The following is a 20,700-nucleotide window of genomic DNA, read 5'->3' on the forward strand; positions in this document are numbered from 1 at the left end:
TCGCAACTTTTACCAACAAAACACATAGGATAGGAATAGGAAATGCCTACCGACCAAGGAACCTAGGTGCTCCAGCACGCTAGTGCAAAATGCAATCTTCTCTTTCTTGCTCATCAACCATGACCGACGATCTCAAATCTTTTTTGCTCAAAGAAACTAAGCAGATACTGTACGACTAGCAAAAGGAACCACACACAGGCCCTCTTCCTTCCGAAGGAACAAAATGTGTTTCCTTCTTTTATTTTATTTTCTTTTCTTATTCAATTATTGCTTGTTCTAATGGAATAGTAAATGTGAGTAGTACTTACCGGTGGAGTCAGTACGTAGTATTTATAACGCAGGGAAGGGAAACGCATTCAAGCCTGTGTGAAGAAATAAAGCAGGAAATTAAGGAGCGGTTCAGGACAGGCAAAGACTTGCAGACCCACCCACCCAAGCATTTAAACCCCAAACCAAAACCACTGCCAGCGAGTTATTTTAGTGATCTCCACCAATAAATTCCGGGCAGATAAGAAGAGATGAACTACTACTACCTGTGACTTACTTATCTCCACTCGTGGGCGTCGCAATGCATACGCTCCAGTCTCCAGATGAACATCATCTGCGGCCGGCTGGTTTCGGTAGTAGCCATCCTACTCACAGCGGGCATTGTGCTACTCCTACTGCTCCTACTCTTGTGGCAGTTGGTTGCCTGCTGCTGGTGATACTCCCTCCATTCCATAATGTAGTGTCTATAGATTTTTGAGGAAGTCAAACTTTGCCAACTTTGACCAAGTGTATAGAGAAAACAGTCTACATCTACAATATCAAACATGTACATTCTGAAAATGTAACTCATGATGTATCCAATGATGTACATTTGGTATTCTAAATATACCTACTTTTCTACGTAAATATGGTCAAAGTTTGTAATATTTGACTCTTGCAAAAATCTATAGGCACTACATTATGAAACAAAGGGAGTAATTCTTAAGGGAGTGGTCTGCTCTCTGTGTGGTGGTGACGCGGGTGTGCGGGCCGGGAGAAAGCTGGGGCAGATATCGAGGGAGGTGCCATGTCTGGAGCACGCCCATCTATATTGTTTAGTTTTGATTTGGTTTCAACAGCCGACAGTGAGGAGTGACCAGGCTTCAACGCCGGAAAACACCAGTCCTATCCCTACCCTAAGCCGGACAACCAATGATAAAAACATGTAAGTAGGTCTCTGTACAAAAATTGTCCATGCGCTTGCAACGAGGGAAAGCGTCCATGCATCCTACTTGCCTCACATGATGATGGGAAATTAAAATTCTCTTAGTGCATAAACAAATCAATTAAAATGAAGTACAAACATTTATCAAAGCAACTAAAGCGAAGCTCAACATCACTACTCCATGAGATAACTGGAGTGAAACCTGTCATTGCGGCACGCGTTCGGATTAGAATATCTGCACTACTTTGGGCTATATGAAACTGCAGGAACAATATGATTTTTAACAGACAAAATATTTTCTTTTTTTGCAGGTTATCCTTAGAAAATACGGCCTGGATCCGTATGTGGTCGTTACTCACTCATATGGACTCCAGGGAGCATTTGGTTACTGGATGCAACCAGTGTGAGATGGTAGCACGGGGTATCTTCAACCGGTTTAGATGACGGTCTAATAATAGGATAAGTGTTTAGTCATCTTTTCCTATTTTCATGCCGGTTGTGGCTATGATTTTACTATGTTTTTTATCTCTTTTTGCTCCGTTTGCAAGCTGTATTAGATCTCAGACTATGTCTTTTGTTGGCACTTTTTAATAATATGACTGCATGCATCTTTCGGATGCAGAGGCCGAAGGTAATCTTCCTTTTCGAAAAAAATGAGACACCTGATAGTGCTGGAGATACTCTCAATCTTGATAAGGAGATAACAAAACGGATGGCCCCGCCGGTCCGCCTCGTCTCCGGTGGTCTTAGGCCAAAGGCGGCGCGTGGATCTCGCCCCTTGTCGGCGGAGGGCTCCGTCTTTAAATGTTTCTTCGGATTTTGTTAGGGTTTGTGTCTTGCTCGGGAAGAGCATACGGTGACGGCTCCCTGAAGATGGAATAAGATTCTCCTCGCCTAGCCCCTATCCCGGTTGTTTGTCTAGCATCGTCCATGGGCGTGTGGAGGTGTCTCCCCGCCTAGCCCACATCCCAGTGATGTGCCTAGCATCGTCGATGGGCATGTGGAGGTGTGTCTTCGGCGAATCTGTCCTTTGTGGATTTGCTCGGATCTAGTCGTAGTTCGTCTATGTTCGTGTGTCCTCAGGTTAAATCCTTCTTATCTACGTTACTCTTCATCGACGGCGGTTGTTGTTCTGCTGCGTTGTTCCTGGGACTTTAGCATGACGACTTTTCGATTGCCTACTACAACAAGTTTCCCTCGGCTCTGGCGAAGGAGGGGCAATCGCAACGACGCATCTTTGGCTCGCTTCGAGGCTTTGTATTGGTCGTTAGGTGGTCTAGGATCCGAATGTATTTTTATTATTTCTGTTGTACGGTCATGATTAAAGATGAATAGATTAAAAGTTGTCTCAAAAAAGTTAACAAAAAGGACTTTGTTTTTTACTGTGCAAAAGTGCATAAAATCTGGCAATCAAGAAAAAAAATCAAGTGGTTACTCTGAAGATTATGAATAGAAGAAAGCATGTTTATAACTCTCAAATATGGTTAATTCAGTGCTGAAGAAGTGGTTCCTTTCCTTTTTTTATAAAGAACCTGTCGGGCCCGTGGGACTGGGGTACCCAGGCCCGTCTGCCTGCGGCCCATCACGCGGCGCACTTCCTGGGCCCCTCGTGCGGCCCACCTTTGGATTTCATGAGCAAGGCCCTCACGAGGACCCCCTCCTCACGAGGCGCACGTCAGCAAGCATCGTCAGTAGCCTTGCAAGGCGGCTCCCGAAGCCCTATGGGAGGCGACCAAGTCAAGGTCGGCTTGGCGGAGCTGCGCCGCTCTATGTCTTCACGTGGGTGACGCGCGTGGTGACGGGCGGAGCCAGAAGGGCGCCAGCAGGCGCGGATGTGGAGGGTTTCCTCTTTCGTGCTAAGGGAGCAAGGACAGCGCACCGGTTCCCGAAGCAGTCCCCAAAGGTTGCTCGTTTGGTGCAAGAAGATCAGGACATCGGGCTCGCCAGGACGGAGGTCATCACCGAGCCCACCAACGTGTCATGGCAGGAAGCTTTAGCAGGCGAAGACCATGTTTAGTCAGGATAAGCTGTACTCCTGTCCCCCTTCGAATTGGCCGTTGTGGCAACCCTTCACGCCTTGTATTTTCGGGGGACGAGGCCAGGGCAAGTATAAGTATAGGCAGGGCGCCTCCGTAGAGAAGGATCGAAAGAACCCCATCCTCCTAAGGCTTTTCGCTTTCTCTTGTACACACATACTCATCCTCCCTCGTGAGGCAATCAAACCACAAAGCAGGAGTAGGGTCTTACACCGCAAGATGGCCTGAACCTGGGTAAACGGTCGTGTCTGGTGTTCATCTTTCCCCTCGCTCGAGCACGCCAGAGCATCGTCGTGGGGTTGTGGGTCGCGAGGCAGGGCTTAGCAAGGTTCAGCGAGCACACCCCGGAGTTCGAACCTTTCTTGGGTCTCCAGAGCCCCCAATTCTGACACATGCAGCTATTGGTTGAAATTTTCTTGACAAATGTTGGATGAGTGCCTAGATTTTATCATATATGTCTCCAATTAACCATCAATTTATTTAAAAATAATAATAGATTGAACTTGGAATTTCCAAACACCTTAGCGTAATGTATATTTACTCACTTAACATTGAACTTTACAAATATCAAGTAGGGATGTAAATATGAGAACGTCGTGTGCTATTGGCCCATTTGAACCTAAGTGTGAACATAAAGTCTTATGCCCTATTTGTTTGGGCTTTTACTTTTACTTTTGGAGCTTTTTTAGTTTGGCAAAAAAGCCAAAAAAAGCTCCTAAATAGGTCTTTATTGCTTTGGCTTTTGGCTTATAGCATCATATAACAATATTGAATCAAAAGCCAAAAGCAGAAGAAAAAGACCCCTATTTAGGAGCTTTTGTGGTTTTTTTGCTAAAGTGGAAAAGTTCCAAAAGCAGAAGCACCCAAACAAACAAGGTCTTAGTGTCACATATGAAAATTTTGTAATTTAAGATGTGAACATAGAGGCATATGCATACCATGGTTTCAGTGCATTTTGGTTGTTTTGGAATTTATTTGACCATTTTATAAATCCTAAATACAATTTAGGATTTATTTAATATAAAGTCTTTGCCTGAAAATGATTTTTCAAAATATGCATATGCACTACTGCAGGATGCTGCTAACGCGACACTACGATCAGAGACCCTTCAACGAAACTGTGTGCGATGCAATAATGCAAACGGTGGTGTAAAAAACCATCAAAAAGGTGCAAAACGTTTGCGATGGAGGATGCATCAAACACGGTTCAGATTTTAGTTGCGTGTGCGATGCAGTGCATATGGTTCAGTTCAATTAACTGTTTGCAATGAGGAGGAACAAAAGAAACGGACAGCCAGATGAAGGTGTGTGCGATATACAGCATACGGTTCACTCAGATGAACCGTTTGTGATTAGGCAACACAAAAGAAACGGTCAACCGGATCAAGGTGTGTGCGGTATACGGCATGTGGTTCACTCGGATGATCTGTTTGCGTCGAGACAAGAGAACAGAAACGGTTCAACTTAACAAGATGTGTGTGATACACGGCAAACAGGTTTGTATTCAGAAACGTGTGCGAAGACCGATAACAACACAGACGATTGCTGCTAACAAGCCGTGTGTGTTGTGAGCAAACGATTGCTGGTATACAATTATGAGTGATTGATGAAAACATCACCGACGGGTTCCATTGTTTAGTTCGTGTGCGATGTGATTTTCTTTGTCCGCACAACATCTACGCTCTGTCTACAGAGCATCAACATATATACTTAAAAAGACAACATTGCATAACCAAATTAAGCATACAATTAGACAAGTGACTACACACATAACATTTCCACACACCAAAGTAAGCAATTACATGCATACTAAACTAGGAGAATGAGGATCTAATCATCTACTTATTGTTGCGACAATGCTTGCCATTGCTCTGCTTCCGACTGGATCCCTGGCCGTTTTGGGGAAGGAGGCACTTCCTCATGTCAACGATCCACATATACATGTCGTAGCTCGTGTACGCCTCCTTGGCTGCGTACACGACGTGAGCTTTGTCGAGTTTCTCCATCCAGGCCGAGTGCCAGACACGCCTGTCCTTATTGAACGAATCCTTCATGTCTCTGTAGTAGGGGTCGATGATGGCCTCGGCGAGGTGAACCAGTGAGTCCTTCTCATGCTCCTTGCTGCCCCAGATCTTGTATTGGTTCTGGATGTCGACAAGATTCTGGCAGGCGATGCCCGAATTCTCGAGCGCCTTTACATCGTTGGTGATGTCCACCGTAGCGAACATGTAGTGGGGGCTGTTGACAAAACTGGCGAAACGCTCGCAAGGCCTTGTGGCCAGGCAGTAGTGGTAGACGAGGATGTGGTGGCGCACGCAAATCTGGGCAACGGCGACCTTGGGACGAGACCCGACACGAGCGCGGGTGTACTCGAGGTCGAACCCGATCACCTTGTACATCTCCTCGGCAAGCAACAGCTCCATGATGTGGATGGAGTGCTTCACCCAGACCGGGTCGTTGGTGTACACCACCGAGAGGTCCATGAACCTTCTGTGGGTGTCCACCACGGCACGCATGGTGAACTGCTGCTCGTCATCGGCAGCCGCTCGGAGCGCCATTGGAGCCGCGCAGGATACCCTCTAAGAATTTCTCATGGTGGGTGTGCTTCTTGCAATGGTGGGGCGCGATCGAAAGGTTGTAGAGACAGAAGGGTTAAATGGCCGCTGTAATAAATGGGGGCCGACCGACCTGTAATCGTCACGTCTTGTCACGGCATTCATAGCGGAGGATTTCAGTGCATGCTTGACAACACCGCACCGCACGCGTGGACTCGAAGAGGTGCCAAAAGTATCGTCGGTGAGCCTGTTCCCGCACTACCGCGCAGTTTACAGCGCAAGTTTCCCGCCCGGCTAGTTGGCCACGCGTCGGCTAGAAGAGGGACAAATCGTGCACTACTGCATGATGCTGCTAACGCCACACTACGATCAGAGACCCTTCAAGAAACTGTGTGCGATGCAATAATCGCAAACGGTGATGTATGAAAACCGTCAGAAATGATGCAAAATGTTTGCAATGAATGATACATCAAACACGGTTCAGATTATAGTTGCGTGTGCGATGAGGGGCATACGGTTGATCTGTATGAACTGTTTGCGATGAGACAGAACAACAGAAACGGGCAGCCAGATCAAGGTGTGTGCGATATACGGCATACAGTTCACTCCGATGAACCGTTTGCGATGAGTGAGGTGAACACAAATGATTCAGCGTAACAAGATGTGTGTGATACCCGGCAAACATGTCGGTAATCAGAATTGTGTGTGATCATTATAGACAGCCCATACGGTCTTTTTTTGTGAATTGTGTGCTCGTCAGGGCACACAGTTCAACAAACCAACCTGTTGGCGATAATGTAGAAGATCTTTGTTGAATACATATTACTAACCGTGTGCGATGAGATTGACACGATAAACAGAGATATATACAGTTTGCTTAATTTAGTCCTTCTTCTTCTTGTTGTTCTTGTTGGATGGCCCCGCGACATCGTCTTGGCGAGGACGCTTCTTGCCGCTGACCGTTGGCTTTTCATCGCCGCCGTCGTCTGATACGTCTCCGTCGTATCTACTTCTCCAAACACTTTTGCCCTTGTTTTGGACTCTAACTTGCATGATTTGAATGGAACTAACCCGGACTGACGCTGTTTTCAGCAGAATTGCCATGGTGTTATTTATGTGCAGAAACAAAAGTTCTCGGAATGACTTGAAACTCCACGGAACTTATTTTTGGAAAATATTAAAAATATTTGCGAAAGAATCAAGGCTAGGGGGCCCATCACCTGTCCACGAGGGTGGGGGGCGCGCCTGCCCCCTGGGCGCGGCCCCTGCCTCGTGGGCCCCCTGTTGCTACACCGACCTCAACTCCAACTCCATATATTCGTGTTCGGAGAGAAAAAAATCAGGGAGAAGGATTCATCGCGTTTTACGATACGGAGCCGCCGCCAAGCCCTAAACTCTCCCGGGAGGGCTGATCTGGAGTCCGTTCAGGGCTCCGGAGAGGGGAATCCGTCGCCATCGTCATCATCAACCATCCTCCATCACCAATTTCATGATGCTCACCGCCGTGCGTGAGTAATTCCATCGTAGGCTTGCTGGACGGTGATGGGTTGGATGAGATCTATCATGTAATCGAGTTAGTTTTGTTAGGGTTTGATCCCTAGTATCCACTATGTTCTGAGATTGATGTTGCTATGACTTTGCTATGCTTAATGCTTGTCACTAGGGCCTGAGTGCCATGATTTCAGATCTGAACCTATTATGTTTTCATGAATATATGTGAGTTCTTGATCCTATCTTGCAAGTCTATAGTCACCTACTATGTGTTATGATCCGGCAACCCCGAAGTGACAATAATCGGGACCACTCCCGGTGATGACCGTAGTTTGAGGAGTTCATGTATTCACTATGTGTTAATGCTTTGGTCCGGTACTCTATTAAAAGGAGCCCTTAATATCCCTTAGATATCCCTTAGTTTCCATTAGGACCCCGCTGCCATGGGAGGGTAGGACAAAAGATGTCATGCAAGTTCTTTTCCATAAGCACGTATGACTATATTCGGAATACATGCCTACATTACATTGATGAATTGGAGCTAGTTCTGTGTCACCCTATGTTATGATTTTTACATGATGAACCACATCCGGCATAATTCTCCATCACCGATCCAATGCCTACGAGCTTTTCACATATTGTTCTTTGCTTATTTACTTTTCCATTGCTACCGTTACAATCACTACAAAACCCAAAAATATTACTTTTGCTACCGTTACCGTTACTTCCATATTACTTTGCTACTAAATACTTTGCTGCAGATACTAAGTTATCCAGGTGTGGTTGAATTGACAACTCAACTGCTAATACTTGAGAATATTATTTGGCTCCCCTTGTGTCGAATCAATAAATTTGGGTTGAATACTCTACCCTAAAAAACGTTTGCAATCCCCTATACTTGTGGGTTATCAAGACTATTTTCTGGCGCCGTTGCCGGGGAGCATAGCTCTATTCTTTGAGTCACTTGGGATTTATATCTGCGGGTCACTATGAAGAACTTGAAAGACGCAAAAACAACAATTTATCCCTCAACTACGAGGGGAGGTTAGGAACTGCCATCTAGCTCTGCACTTGATTCACCTTCTGTTTTGAGTAAGCTTGCGACACCTAAACCTGCTTCTGCTATTCATTCTGATATGTCGCATGTTATTGATGATGCCACTTCTGCTATGCATGATACTTATGATGAAACTACTTCTATGCTTGATACTACTGTGCCACTTGGTGAATTTCTTTATGAACAACTTGCTAGGGCTAGAGAGAATGAAATTATTGAAACTGATACTATCGATGATAGTGATGATGAAGGCTCTCCTAATAAATATGAATTGCCTATTGTGCCTGAGGGCTATGTTATGGATGAAGAAACTAAAAGAGACTTTCTTGCTTGCAATGATAGAAGTGATCTTAAGAAATTATTAGCTAAGCTTAAACAAAAAACTCTGAATGCTAGAATGAAATATGATCCTGCTTATGCTACTTCACCTATCTTTGTTACTGATAAGGATTATGAATTCTCTGTTGATCCTGATATAATTACTTTGGTTGAATCTGATCCTTTTTATGGCTATGAATCTGAAACTGTTGTGGCACATCTTACTAAATTAAATGATATAGCCACCTTGTTCACTAATGATGAGAGAACCCGCTACTTTTATATCCTTAAAATATTTCCGGTCTCATTAAAGGGTGATGCTAAGATATGGTTTAATTCTCTTGATCCTGGTTGTGTGCGTAGTCCCCAGGATATGATTTATTACTTCTCTGCTAAATATTTCCCTGCTCATAAGAAACAAGCTGCTTTAAGGGATATATATAATTTTGTGCAAATTGAAGAAGAGAGTCTCCCACAAGCTCGGGGGAGGCTTCTCCAATTACTTAATGCTTTGCCTGATCATCCTCTCAAGAAAAATGAAATACTTGATATCTTTTATAGTGGACTAACCGATGCTTCCAGAGACCACCTGGATAGTTGTGCTGGTTCTGTTTTCAGGGAAAGAACACCGGATGAAGCTAAAATTCTATTGAATAATATGTTGACCAATGAAAATAATTGGACACTTCCTGAGCCAGCTCTTGAGCCAACTCCTGAGCCTATTCCTAAACCAACTCCGAAGAAGAGGGGTGTTCTATTTCTCAGTCCTGAAGATAGCAAGAGGCAAAGAAATCTATGAAAGAAAAAGGTATTAAAGCTGAAGATGTTAAGAATTTACCTCCTATAGAAGAAATACATGGTCTTAATTTACCACCTGTTGAAGAAATACATGGTTTTAATTCATCACCTATTGAAGAAACTCATGGTCTTGATAACCCGACACATGTAGTAAAGGTAAATTCTCTCTATAGATTTGATGAAGGTGATATTCCTCGTTATAAGTTTGCTAGCCAATGCTTAGATGAGTTTGATAATTTTATTGTCAAACAAGAAAATTTCAATGCTTATGTTGGTAGACAATTGAAACACAATTCTTATATGATTGAACACTTGGGTGATTATATGTCTAGAGTTAAAGGTGAACTTAAACTCATTAGTAAACATGCTTCTATGGTTACCACTCAGGTAGAACAAGTACTTAAAGCTCAAAATGATTTGCTCAATGAATTAAATAGTAAGAATAATGATTTTGCTGTTAGAGTGGCTACTAGAACTGGTAAAATGACTCAGGAACCTTTGTATCCCAAAGGCCATCCTAAGAGAATTGAGCAAGATTCTCAGAGAAATAATATTGATGCACCTAGTCCTTTTAAAAAGAAGAGAAAGAAAAATGATAGGACTTTGCATGCTTCTAGTGAACCTATTGTTGAACCACCTGAGAATCCAAATGATATTTCTATCTCTGATACTGAAACACAATCTGGTAATGAACATGAACCTAGCGATAATGTTAATGATGATGTTCATGTTGATGCTCAGCCTAGCAATAATAATGCTGTAGAAATTGAACCTGCTGTTGATCTTGATAACCCACAATCAAATAATCAACGTTATGATAAGAGAGACTTTGTTGCTAGGAAGCACGGTAAGGAAAGAGAGCCATGGGTTCAGAAACCCATGCCTTTTCCTCCCAAACCATCCAAGAAAAAGGATGATGAGGATTTTGAGCGCTTTGCTGAAATGATTAGACCTATCTTCTTGCGTATGCGTTTGACTGATATGCTCAAAATGAATCCTTATGCTAAGTACATGAAAGAAATTGTTACTAATAAAAGAAAGATACCGGAAGCTGAAATTTCCACCATGCTTGCTAATTATACTTTTAAAGGTGGAATACCAAAGAAACTTGGAGATCCAGGAGTACCTACTATACCATGCTCCATTAAAAGAAATTATGTTAGAACTGCTTTATGTGATCTTGGAGCCGGTGTTAGTGTTATGCCTCTCTCTTTATATCGTAGACTTGATTTGAATAAGTTGACACCTACTGAAATATCTTTGCAAATGGCTGATAAATCAACTGCTATACCTGTCAGTATTTGTGAGGATGTGCCTGTTGTGGTTGCAAACGTTACCATTTTAACGGACTTTGTTATTCTTGATATTCCTGAGGACGATAGTATGTCTATTATTCTTGGAAGACCCTTTTTGAATACTGCAGGGGCTGTTATTGATTGCAACAAAGGCAATGTCACTTTTCATGTTAATGGCAATGAGCATACGGTACACTTTCCGAGGAAACAACCTCAAGTTCATAGTATAAATTCTATTGGAAAAATTCCATCAATTATTTTTGGAGGTTTTGAATTTCCTCTTCCTACTGTCAAAAAGATATATGATATTCTTATTATTGGGGATGTGCATATCCCCGTTGAGGTAACATAGTGTTATTCGAAATTTCTCCGGTTTCATGTTACTCGAAATGAGTTTGTTAACAAGACCTGATCAACCTTGTTAGTGGATTCCTTTTGATGAGCATGAGATGGATGAAACTAGAAAGCACAACCTTCTGTACCCTCCTTTTACTTTCTATTATTTAGAATGAATAAAGTAAAAATAGTATTTTCTGTCAGTTTTCTGAATTTTCCATACAATAAAAAATACCCCAAAAATAAAAGTTCTCCAAATGCCCTGAAATTAAAATATGATTTTTCTGGAATATTTGAGAATATCTGGCACTGAGAACACAGCAGGGGGAGCAAGCACCTGGCCACGAGGGTCCAGGGCGCGCCCACCCCTACAGGGCGCGCCCCCTGCCTCGTGGGCCCATGGTGGCTCCCCTCCACTTATTCCTGCACCCACACACTTCTTCTTCCTCCCAAAAAAATCACCATCCAGCTCAAGCACGAGTTCTAGCTCATTTTGCTGCGATTTTCGATCTCCTTGCTCAAAGCACCTCTCACAAAACTTCTTGGGGGGATTGTTCCTTGGTATGTGACTCCTCCATTGGTCCAATTAGTTTTTGTTCTAGTGCTTTATTCATTGCAAATTTGTGCTTCCTAGGTGACCATGTTCTTGAGCTTGCATGTCAAATTTATATGGTTCCAAGTAGTTCTAATGCATGATATAGGCTCTAGGCACTTGTAGGAGTAGTTGCTATCAATTTTGTTGAGCTTGGTTCACTTTTATTTGAAGTTACTAAAAATTTCAGATTTTTTCAGAAATAACGAAGAGATTTTTGAGGGGCTCATCGAGCCGAAGCTCGAAGGAAAAGCAAAGTGAGGAAGCAGAGAGGCCCAAATATAATCTGCCTCGCACCGCGGAGGTTCGGCCGTGTGAATGGCCTTCCAATGATTTCTTGAGAGCAGCCGGGATTTATGATGATTTTTATGAATTGGCTGAGAATGCAGGCCTCACCGACTTCCTCCGCGACCAACGCGAACAGTATCTCTTACTCACCAATAATTTTGTGCAAAACTTCTACTATTATCCTAAGGAATCACCTCCTTCAGTAGAGTTTCATTTATATGATGTGGTTAATAAGATGTCACTAGATGAATTTTGCAGGGTTTGCAAAATACCTTTCGAGGGTAGTTTGGAGGAACCACATCATAAAGATGTGGACGGGTTTATTGACACTATTACTGTAGGGGAAACTAGGAAGGTTTTCGATGCAAGAATCACTAGCATACATTTTCCTGTTTTACGCTACTTTGCAATATTTGCTAGTCGTTGCTTAATTGGTCGCGGAAACTGTGGAAACCTTAGTGTTCCTGATATTATTATTTTGTTCCATGGTTTATTCCGTGACGACTCTGTTAGTATGGGCGGTATTATTGCCAAACGGTTAAGTCTAAACCGTACAAAGGGCCCCATCTTTGGAGGTGTTTATGCTTCACGCCTTGCCGTATATTATAACATACCTATTAGGCACTATGAAAAATAAGAAAAATTGCTGCCTACGGTTTATTTAGATTATAAGAGCATGGTAGCGCATGATTTTATTGTAAAGAATAGGGAAAGGGAGCTTAAATACAAATTGTTCTTTGATAAACATCATCCTGAGACTATTACCTTGCCTGCTCCTTCCTTGTTTAATTTATCTGCAGGCCAGTATCTCGTTCCGCTGGCGGCCATTCACGCCTACCGGAACCCTACATCAGCCACAGAGCCAGAGCCTGAACCACAATTTGATCCTCCACGACAGTCTAATTACTAGTGGGATCCGGAGATGATTGCCAACCAGTGGCAATCAGAGTCCTCCTCTTCGCAGTACGACCCCAACTACAACTATGGATATCCTCCAGGCCATCCGTGGCAATAAACCAACTTAGGCCAAAAGCCTAAGCTTGGGGGAGTACATATTTCCCATCGACATTACATTTATGTTTGCACACTCATTGCTAGTTGCGGTGCTCATACTTTTTCACTGTAATATCCATGCTAGTTTATTTTCTTTTTATGCTTTCTTCTTGTGTGTTTAATAAACTTTAAGAAAAAAAATAGTAGTAGCTTTTAGTCAGTTTACTTTTCTTGCTGTTTGGGAGCTTTCCCGTGTAAATAGTTTTATTTCTTTGGGGGTCGATAGGAGAAGACCGTGATTAAATTGTTGAAGTGGCTCTTATATGCATTATTGTTGATTTAACCAAGAGCCCATATTGCCTTGTCTTCTTCTGTTTAATGAATGCTCGCAGATTCCAGCTTAGTCCAATGCACGTGCACTATTATTATTATTCACATCATTCGGTCGTGCAAGTGAAAGGCAATTATGATGATATATGATGAACTGCTTGAGATGAGAGAAGCTGGTATGAACTCGACCTCTCTTGTTTTTGTAAATATGATTAGTTCATCGTTCCTGATTCAGCCTATTATAAATAAACATGTTTGCAATGACAACTAGAGATTATAAGTTGCTCGTGCCATGCTTGATTAGCTATGAGTTATAATGTTTTACCTTGCGTGCCAACATGCTATTAAAATGGTTGTGATGTGGTATGATAGGGTGGTATCCTCCTTTGAATGATTCAAGTGACTCGACTTGGCACATGTTCACGCATGTAGTTGAAACAAATCAACATAGCCTTCACGATATTTATGTTCATGGTGGATTATATCCTACTCATGCTTGCACTCAATGTTTATTAATTTTAATGCATGTTCATGACTGTTGTCGCTCTCTAGTTGGTCGCTTCCCAGTCTTTTTCTAGCCTTCACTTGTACTAAGCGGGAATACTGCTTGTGCATCCAATCCCTTAAACCCCAAAGTTATGCCATATGAGTCCACTATACCTTCCTATATGCGGTATCTACCTGCCGTTCCAAGTAAATTTGTATGTGCCAAACTCTAAACCTTCAAATGAAATTCTGTTTTGTATGCTCGAATAGCTCATGTATCAACTAGGGCTGTCCTTATCTTCCATGTTAGGCAGGTTATTCTCAAGAGGAGTGGACTCCGCTCCTCACTCACGAGAAAATGGCTGGTCACCGGGATGCCCAGTCCCATGCTTTATGCATATAAAATCAAAATAATTGCAAACAAAACTCCCCCGGGACTGTTGTTAGTTGGAGGCACTCGTTGTTTCGAGCAAGCCATGGATTGATGCTTGTTGGTGGAGGGGGAGTATAAACTTTACCATTCTGTTTGGGAACCGCCTATAATGTGTGTAGCATGGAATATATCGCCATATCTTGGTTGTTATGTTGACAATGAAAGTATGCCGCTCAAAATATTATTTATCTCTACTTTAAAATCGAGCTCTAGCACCTCTACAAATCCCTGCTTCCCTCTACGAAGGGCCTATCCATTTACTTTTATGCTGAGTCATCACCCTCTTATTAAAAAGCACCAGCTGGAGAGCACTGCTGTCATTTGCATCCATTACTATTAATTTATATTGGGTATGACTATGACTGGATCTCCTTTACCATGAATTACAATGTTTAGTCAGTCCTTGATCTTTAAAGGTGCTCTGCATTTATGTTTTGCGGTCTCAGAAAGGGCTAGCGAGATACCATCTTGTTATATCATATCATGATTGTTTTGAGAAAGTGTTGTCATCCAAGATTTATTATTATTGCTCGCTAGTTGATTATGCCATTGACATGAGTAAACATGAGACCTAAGTGTTATTGTTAATATGGTTAGTCATAATCTTTGCTGAAAACTTGAATGCTGGCTTTACATATTTACAACAACAAGAGCAAATAGAGTTTGTAAAAGTTTTTCTTTATCACTTTCAGTTTGTCAACTGAATTGCTTGAGGACAAGCAAAGGTTTAAGCTTGGGGGAGTTGATACGTCTCCGTCGCATCTACTTTTCCAAACACTTTTGCCCTTGTTTTGGACTCTAACTTGCATGATTTGAATGGAACTAACCCGGACTAACGCTGTTTTCAGCAGAATTGCCATGGTGTTATTTATGTGCAGAAACAAAAGTTCTCAGAATGACCTGAAACTCCACGGAACTTATTTTTGGAAAATATTAAAAATATTGGCGAAAGAATCAAGGCCAGGGGGCCCACCACCTATCCACGAGGGTGGGAGGCGCGCCTGCCCCTGGGCGCGCCCCCTGCCTCGTGGTCCCCCTGTTGCTCCACCGACCTCAACTCCAACTCCATATATTCGTGTTCGGGGAGAAAAAAATCAGGGAGAAGGATTCATCGCGTTTTACGATACGGAGCCGCCGCCAAGCCCTAAACTCTCTCGGGAGGGCTGATCTGGAGTCCGTTCGGGACTCTAGAGAGGGGAATCCGTCGCCATCGTCATCATCAACCATCCTCCATCACCAATTTCATGATGCTCACCGCCGTGCTTGAGTAATTCCATCGCAGGCTTGCTGGACGGTGATGGGTTGGATGAGATCTATCATGTAGTCGAGTTAGTTTTGTTAGGGTTTGATCCCTAGTATCCACTATGTTCTGAGATTGATGTTCCTATGACTTTGCTATACTTAATGCTTGTCACTAGGGCCCGAGTGCCATGATTTCAGATATGAACCTATTATGTTTTCATGAATATATGTGAGTTCTTGATCCTATCTTGCAAGTCTATAGTCACCTACTATGTGTTATGATCCGGCAACCCCGAAGTGACAATAATCGGGACCACTCCCGGTGATGACCGTAGTTTGAGGAGTTCATGTATTCACTATGTGTTAATGCTTTGGTCCGGTACTCTATTAAAAGGAGGCCTTAATATCTCTTAGTTTCCATTAGGACCCCGCTGCCACGGGAGGGTAGGACAAAAGATGTCATGCAAGTTCTTTTCCATAAGCACGTATGACTATATTCGGAATACATGCCTACATTACATTGATGAATTGGAGCTAGTTCTGTGTCACCCTATGTTATGATTGTTACATGATGAACCGCATCCGGCATAATTCTCCATCACCGATCCAATGCCTACGAGCTTTTCACATATTGTTCTTTGCTTATTTACTTTTCCGTTGCTACTGTTACAATCACTACAAAACCCAAAAATATTACTTTTGCTACCGTTACCATTACTGCCATATTACTTTGCTACTAAATACTTTGCTGCAGATACTAAGTTATCCAGGTGTGGTTGAATTGACAACTCAACTGCTAATACTTGAGAATATTCTTTGGCTCCCCTTGTGTCGAATCAATAAATTTGGGTTGAATACTCTACCCTCGAAAACTGTTGCGATCACTATACTTGTGGGTTATCACCGTCGTCATCGTCGTCCTCCTCCTCGTTCGACCATTCCTCCTCATCATCATCGTCGTCCTCTTCTTCGTCTTCCGACGGCTCCTCGTCCGTCTGGTTGTCATCTGACGACTCCGGAGGCGGCGGCCCTTCCATGAACCGGATATAATGAAGGTCTGGGCTCGACGCCGGACTAATGGAAGACGAGCGGGATGATTTTGATGTTGACCTATCATCGGGCGCCAGACTGCTGGCCGAATGTCGTCCTCGCTATCGCTCGACATGGCTGCAGAGTGTGTGCCAGTGTGTAGCGCGGCCTGCCGGGGACGATGAAGATGGTGGACACTTAAGCGGGGAATGCATAGAAGAGGAACTGCCAATTGAAGCGGGGATTGAAGCGGGGGTTGACGTATTATCTAACCGCTGATATAATCAACCGCAATTATTTGTACCCAGTCGCTCCAAATTTCCGGGGTTGCGCAGGACTCCTATTGGCTATTTGGCTGGTTTCCTTTTTCAGGACAAAAACAAGGAACGAGTTTTGGGATTATGCACTGGTACCGGTACGAATGGAGTAGGACAGTTGGCAAGCAATACATTGAGCTCTTCTTATTGATAAAGCCAGTAATAATCAAACTAGAAAGGAAAAGAAAAAAGACAAAGAAAAATATCTGCACGAATCTTCGTGTAACATCAATGGCATAGGACCTAGATGTGCATTACTTAGAGCACATCTAGATGTGCTTTAGCAATACTGTCAAACAAAACCCCTAATCATCATTGCAAATAGCGCATAGAACATGGCTAATGCGATAACGACAACTACACATGCTAGTTCCTTCTTGTCTCTTGCTTTCATCTGTTGCCTGTGATTGATTCTTTCTTGCTTCATCATACTGATTGTACATTCCAGATCAGCCAGTTTCTTCTTCAGCTTTACATTATCTTCTGCGAGCTTGGTGATAACACTCCGAGCCCTGCCATGCCATTCTTCATCCAGCCAGTTAACAAAGGCACAAGCCTCATATCCCTGCCAATGTTAGATAGTATTATGGATGAGCGGTGGCATTAAATGAAGTAAAATGATGAACTTAATTAGCACTAACCTCTAAGGGGCAACTGAGAAACCGCCTGCCAATGTTGAATCCCTCCGTGCATACACGTCGAGCGGGAGTGTGCCCGTGCACACAACTCAGCTTTTGGTACTTCTCGGTGGCGCAAAACTTGGAGTCGAACTCGTGTTGCGGGAGTCTAGAGTCAAGCTCCGGATCCGGCGGCAGATCACTTTCTTGGGGGGGGGGGGTCATTCAGGACAGATTCAGCAAGGATCTATACTTTGGAGATGCTAAAAAAAGATCGGGATAGATTGGAACCTGACAGGACGATTCAGATCTGTAGTACACCTGCCTTCTGATGACCTTAGGCAAGTGCTCGGCGGCGATACGAGCAGGAGCAGCCGCACCGAAACCATCAGCACCACTCGTCCGCATTCCCCCAATGTCAGCGCCATGCGAGGGAATTTGGAGGCTATGTAGGGATTTGGGGGAAATGGGGAAACTGTGGAGATAAGCTAACAGTCGGGAACTACTAATGGCACTATATATATGTTGTATACGGCACACTGTTTGTACATGTCGTTTGTGTTGGGTATTACAACGTCACACACGATTTCCGCACCAAATCGTGTGAGAAGACAACGTAGGTTAGACACGATTGTCATTACATAACCGTATGTGATGTACTACCCTGTCCATATAATTGAGTTACGGTGAGATACGATGTAAAGATCCGCTCTGCATATAGAGATGGCGGCGGCGGCCTAGGCAGCGGCTACCGGAGAAGATGTCAATCCTCGGTCGGTAGGCGGTGGCGGCGTCATAGGAGGTCAATCCTCGGTCTGTGGCGGGATATAGGAGGAGCTCAACCATCGAGGTCGGCGGCGACGTGATTCGAGCACATCCATCACGGTCGATGGCGGGATAGTGGAGGTCGAACTTCAGGCGGCAGCCGCACTAAGCTTTGCTCCTCGACCCTGCTGTCTCGGCGTACCGCCACATCGCGCTTGTCTGTCTGCTGGGTGGAGGTCACCGCGTGGCTAATTAATTAAGGTATTCTTTTCGTGAGTGGCTTAATTAAGGTATTCAATTCCTAAGTGTAGTGTTGTACTAGTACTTTGCGTGTAAATTGACTGGCCATTAATTTTTGCCATTGCATGTCTGGATAACAACATGGAGCGCCCTTAGTAATTTTTAAAATAAAACCTTGTGATTTATGCATGCATCTCTGGGCAGCAGTTAATCCATGTATTAATGTTGTTGTTTTGTTTTTAATTACCATTCGTCTGCTGCAGATGGAACGAGCTCGATGGATGAAGAATCGAAAAACCGCAGATTTTATCAGTGGCGTGATAGAGTTCATGAATTTGGCTGAAAGTACAAAGAGGAGAATTGATGATGCGGATTACATCCTATGTCCATGTACTGATTGTGCCAATACAGAGTCACATGAAGTTGCAGATGTCCAGATGCACTTAGTCTCTAGGGGATTCATGGATGGATATACACGTTGGGCAGACACGGTGAAGAGGAGACCCAGGGCAGCAAGATGCCAAACCCCGATCAGTGTCACATGGATGTTGAATCTAACATCGGGGCAGAGGCGTCAAGCTACCAATGTGAAAGGATCGATATAGTTGACTAGAGGGGGGGAGTGAATAGGCAACTAACAATTTTTAGCTTTTATTTACCAATTTAAACTTTGCATCAAAGTAGGTTGTCTAGATATGCAACTAGGTGAGCAACCTATATGATGCAACAACAACAAGCACACAAGCAAGCAAGGGATATAACACAAATAAGCTTGCACAAGTAAAGGCACGAGATAACCAAGAGTGGAGCCGGTGAAGACGAGGATGTGTTACCGAAGTTCCTTCCTTTTGAGGGGAAGTACGTCTCCGTTGGAGCGGTGTGGAGGCACAATGCTCCCCGAGAAGCCACTAGGGCCACCGTATTATCCTCGCGCCCTCACACAATGCAAGATGCCGCGATTCCACTATTGGTGCCCTTGGAGGCGGCGACCGGACCTTTACAAACAAGGTTGGGGCAATCTCCACAACTTAATTGGAGGCTCCCAACGACACCACGAAGCTTCACCACAATGGAATATGGCTCCATGGTGACCTCAACCGTCTAGGGTGCTCAAACACCCAAGAGTAACAAGATCCGCAAGGGATTAGTGGGGGGAATCAAAATTCTCTTGGTGGAAGTGTAGATTGGGGCCTTCTCAACCAATCCCTAGAAAATCAACAAATTTGATTGGCTAGGGAGAGAGATTAGGCGAAAATGGAGCTTGGAGCAACAATGGAGCTTAGGGATGGAAGAGGTGGTCGAATCGGAGACACCCCTTATATAGTGGAGGAACAAATCCAACCGTTATCCACCAACTCAGCCTGCGTAGCACGGTACTACCGCGTCGGGGACGCGGTACTACCGCAAGGGCACACGGTACTACCGCAGGGCCCCGCGGTACTACCGCCCGTGCAGCAGAAACTAGAACAGCCCAGATGCAATGAAGCATAGGGCGGTAGAACCGCTGGCGCGGTACTACCGCTCCCCCTTGCGGTACTACCGCAAGGCAGGGATAGTCCAGATTTTGGGAAGGCACGGACATATAAAAATACATCCGTGGCAACTTCCGCTGAGTTGGGATCTATGCAAAAATCCGACACGATAGTACTGCAAGCCAGGAGCGGTACTACGGCACGGGGTGCGGATGTAAAAAATTACATCCGCTCCTACTGCCGCGCAAGCTGCTGAGCCTGGCCAGAGTGCACGGTACTACCGTGCCCCTGGCACGGTACTACCGCGTAGGGTGCGGATGTAAAAAATTACATCCGCCCCTACTACCGCAATAGCAACAGCGCCTTGCCTGAGGCCACAGTACTACTGCTCCAGGGAAGCGGTACTGCCGTGGGCACTTGCGGTACTACCATGCCAGAGGCCGGTACTACCACAAGGGCCTGCGGTACTACCGCTCCTAGGAGCAGTACTACCGCATGCCCCGGTTCAGCAAACACGACATTTTGCATAGACAAGAAAAGACGGAGGATGCTCCAAAGAGCCAAAGGAAAGGCGGTGCAAATGGAGTAGACGTGTACATGATGATTCCACCCAAACCTTTCCAAAGCGGACCCCCTCTTAATAGTACGGCTTTCCTACGACTCAAATCCACCGAAAAGAAACGTAGAGAAACACCGTCTTCAATAGTCTTCGAGGGGCACCAAATCGTCTTGTGCCTAGTGAAGAAATGTCTGAAATACTCAATGCACATGATTAGTCCGCAGAAGCATTGTCATCAATCACCAAAACAACTAAGGGA

The sequence above is a fragment of the Aegilops tauschii genome, chromosome 4 (genome assembly GCF_002575655.3).
Source record: "Aegilops tauschii subsp. strangulata cultivar AL8/78 chromosome 4, Aet v6.0, whole genome shotgun sequence".
NCBI classification, from domain to species: Eukaryota; Viridiplantae; Streptophyta; class Magnoliopsida; order Poales; family Poaceae; genus Aegilops; species Aegilops tauschii.